Here is a 4,779-nt window from a genome sequence, read left to right on the forward strand (position 1 = left end):
TATACAGTTACAGAGCAAAGAAATTTAATTAGAAACATTAGAAGGAAGAAAATATATCCAAATTCTATTAAGCAGTTTGATATCAAATTCTAAATGGGAATAAATAAAATCTGATCTAGTAATTCACAAGAAAAATTCAAACTCATAGATTAGCTGCTACTGCTCCTAGAATTAATAAAATTCGCACTTTTGTCAATAGTAAATAGTTGCAGGATGTAATTTCGAGTAGAATATTCAAGAACTGTTTTCATCCTTTGCGATTAAAATATGTCTTTCTTAAACCCATTTAAAAGAATAATTGCAGACCATTTTTGTCTTAGCTAATAAACTTCTGACACAATTTGGAACAGCATAACATTTTGACAATAACATTCACCATAATAAATTTTGTGGTTCTGTATACACATATGAGTCGTTTGATAGTATCAAAAATAATATTACATAACTCATTGATATTCGAACATTACCCACTGCAACACATACATGCACATACTCTCGACAGTCCACTATGCATATTAGGATGGCTTAAGAGGTGTTTATGTACATTAACACACATTGGATACCTTGCTATGTGTGCCGAGTCCTTTGCTTGTGTATATAAAACTTGTAATCATCCCTACACTATTCGATTAACATCATAATTCAAAGGTCTGCTTGTTAGGCACTGTTGTGACCTCCTGATAACATTGAAGCACCTATATCAGAATTTCGCAGCAGAAGGAAAAGTAAATTCTACCTTTCGTTCTGGTGTGTATAAATGATTTTCCTTTTCCTATGTAGAAAGCAGAATGATTTCCTTCATTTAATAACACGATTATTTTAATTAGATGTGGTAGAGATTTCGGAACAGAAGTGAAAATAAGTAAGTTTATGGAGAACTGTTAAAGATCATTCTGCAACTGTTCTTCACCATAAGTATATGCACGATGTTCCAAGCAGTAATCGATTATAGACTCATCATAAAAATAGCATTTAGTGACAGCATTCATAGGGCAAGGTTGTTTAAGTTTTTGGATTAAAGCTCTATAAACGGAAAGGAAGGACGGAGCTTGACTTTTCGTAGACGAGCGTTTTCTAAACTGGAGGAAGTGACCTTGTCGTATATAAGTAACCACCTTGACACTCTTCTGAAATGGGTAAGGGAAGTGAAACCTCCCCCTGAGAAAAATTTATGAATTACTGTGCTGGCAACCCCTTACGTTATTTGATTTTCAAACAGCTGAGGAGAACTGAACGTACTCAGACATTTCGCTCTTTACTTATCCTGATCAACACTAAACTGATACACAATATTTTTAGCCCAACGCAAACTGACTTTCAATAATCCCTACAAAAGAATGGACGTGACTAACAATAACGTGTATTTCATGAACCACTTACCTCACAAAAATCTTCGTTATTCGAACTACTGCAATATAGTAAGCGCCAATACTGCCAGCTAAATAAAGGATTCTAACTAGTGAAGGCACTAACTACTGATAGGCGTAGTTAGCAAATGAAAGATTTTGATAGACAACAAACAATGTATTTACCTTAATAGTGTTCAAAAGACATAATTAAATATCAGTTCATGACATCCAGTCTTACAAATATACTGTCTCTAATGAACACACGTCCAGATTATCCGCTCTCAAAACTCCGCCATCTCTCTCCCCACATCCACTAGTGCTGGCGGCTCACCTCCAACTGCACAACGCTATGCGCTGTTCACATCCAACTGCCCAACACTACAATAGCGAATATTCCAACAATGCCAACCAGCCACAGACTGCATATAGCACAGTCAGTGATTTTCATACAGAGCGCTACGTGGCGTTACCAACATGAAAATCTAAACAGCCTACTTAAAGAAGCAACAGGATATACAAGTCATGGTGGCCAGACATGCATAACGCCGCTACGCAGAATAACGGCCTACTGGTGGAAAATAATATATTCTGAATGTTCTTAATCAACTGATATTGGCAAATTATTTAATTCCGTGTAAGTCCAGAGGACAGACAAATGGAAAAGATACATTTTCCTTCTACGTCGACCTGTAGAACAATGTTCTTGGAGAGGAATATTACTTCGTTAAAACCAATGAAGTTAGTCAGAACGAAACTTTTCGAAGATGAAAGAAACGACAACATTTTATAAGTCAGTCACAAGTATTCGCTTCACAGTTATGCCCTTCAACGTTTAAACCAAACTCGTCATATGGGGAATCGCTTTTCTCACAAAGCAGGTCTAAACAAAGCACTGGCGCATTCTTCCAGCAGAGTGGAAGTGTTCACGTGGTTCTGCTGATTCTTGTACCGGTAATAACGAGCTAAAACTACACACATTATTTATAAAAAGTGCCCCCCGCCCTCAGAATCAAAACTGTACGGAGTGAAGAAGTCCCTTTATTAACCTAAACTACTTACGGTTTTTGTAAACAACGCAATCTCGTAGAAAAATATTCCTAATTTTTGTCAAACGTCTTTGATGCCTTCATAACAAGAAAAAAAAAAGAAAACGTAGGAATGAGGCTTGAAACCGTGTTTGCTATGGAATAGACCCGCTCCTTTCTGTACGAAAATTTGCGTTAGTGTTTTCCAGAAGCTCATGTATATTAATTCACAAGTGGAGTGGTGAACAATAAGGTTGGAAACACATCCTCTCGAGGACATGAGGTAAAGTCTTCAGTATCTCAACTCAACACCAGGTTACAATCATCATTCATAGGGGTGGCAGCAAATAAAGTCCAATATGACGATTTTTAACCGTTATTTATCAGAAACTTCCTTCTACCTCTAATCTAAGTACTCAGTTTAGCATTCTCTACTTCATTTGTAATTTTGGTCCTACTAACTTGGGACATTCTGTACCCATTCTACGAGTAATTTAGTTTAGTGTCATTTGTTTAAGACGAAGCATAATTACCTTCCTACCTAGAATCCTGCTGCCTCAGTTCGAAATTTTCTTAAACTACGGACTGTAAATAAGCAGGAAGCCTTCCACGCGACATTAGTGAGTCAGTTTTTATAGATTTAAAAGGTACTTACTGTCCGAGGAGAACAGAATGTGTGCTGCGGCAAGATGTAAAATATTTACGTCAGTACATACAAGGAATTGTAATTGTAAACACTTTTCTTTTCTCACCAAGGAGAATAACAGACAAGTCTGCTTCATGTCTAGTATAAACGTTAAGTGACACAAAATGGAATAATATGGCGTCGGTTAGTTCCCGAACCAGACACTACATTTTTCACTATGTTGTGCTAAACAGGTCAAATATCTTGGGCAATGGGTTGTTTCTAACAACAGGGATCTGACTTAACCTAGGGACAGAACGAGCACAGGCACCTGAAGTTAATCATTACACCGCAGTACAATTCTAAGAGGTGTGAATTTGCGGGAGCGGTACAAGGCTGATGTGCGTCTTGGCCAGTTTTGAAAAACATGTACTGACGCCCTGCACTAATCCGTCTTCTACACTGAAGGGCCAAAGAAACTGGTACACCTGCTTGATATCGAGAAAAGCCCCCGCGAACACGTAGAAGTGCCGCAACACGACGTGGCATGGACTCGACTAATGTCTGAAGCGCCGGCCGCTGTGGCCGAGCGGTTCTGGGCGCTCAGTCCGGAACCGCGGGACTGCTATGGTCACAGGTTCGAATCCTGCCTCGGGCATGGATGTGTGTGATGTCCTTAGGTTAGTTAGGTTTAATTAGTTCTAAGTTCTAGGCGACTGATGACCACAGATGTTAAGTCCCATAGTGCTCAGAGCCATTTTTGGATATCTGAAGCAGTGTTGGCGGGAACTGACGCCATGAATCCTGCAGGGCTGTCCATAAATCCGTAAGAGTACGAGAGGGTAGAGATCTCTTCTGAACAGCACGACGCGGGGCATTCCCTATGTGGTCAATAATTTTCAGGTCTGGTGAGTTCGGTGGCCAGCGTAAGTGTTAAATTTCTGCACAACAGACGTGAATGGATGCAGGTAAGTCGTCGTATCTAGACGTCTCCAACACACGTCGCACACCATTACAGAACCTCCACCAGCTTGAATAGTCCCTTGCTGATATGCAGGATCCAAAGATTCAGGGTTGTCTCCACTCTCGTACACGTCAATCTGCTAGACACAATCTGAAACGAGACTCGTACGACCAGGCAACATGTTTCCAGTCATCAACAGTCAAATGTCGGTGTTGACGAGCCCAGGCGAGGTGTAAAGCTTTGTGTCGTGCAGTCATCAAAGGTACATGAGTGGACCTTCGGCTCCGAAAGCCCATATCGATTATGTTTCCTTGAACGGTTCACAAGCTGATACTTGTTGACGACCCAACATTGAAATCTGAACCAATTTCTGGAAGGGTTGCACTTCTTTCACGTTGAATGATTGTCTTCAGTCCTTATTGGTTCGGTTCTTGCAGGATTTTTTCCGGCCACAGCGATGTCGGAGATTTGATGTTTTACCGGATTCATGATATTCACGCTACACTCGTGAAATGGCCGTAAGGGAAAATCCTCACTACGCCGCTACCACGAGATGCTGTGTCCCTTCGCTCTTGCGCCGACTATGAAACCACATTTAGATTCACTGTATCTTGAGAACCTCCCATCGTAGCAGCAGTAACCGATCTAAAAACTGCGCCACGCATCTGTTGTTTTATGTAGAAAGTGGCACCGTATCGCCGTATTCTGCCTGTTAAGATATTCTGTATTTGAATACGCATGCCTATACCAGTTTCTTTAACGCTTCAGTGTATTTTCCTCTGTTGCAGATGATATACAGATCAAAGCTCATGGACA

This window comes from Schistocerca gregaria, chromosome 1, assembly GCF_023897955.1.
Source record: "Schistocerca gregaria isolate iqSchGreg1 chromosome 1, iqSchGreg1.2, whole genome shotgun sequence".
In the NCBI taxonomy this organism is placed as follows: Eukaryota; Metazoa; Arthropoda; class Insecta; order Orthoptera; family Acrididae; genus Schistocerca; species Schistocerca gregaria.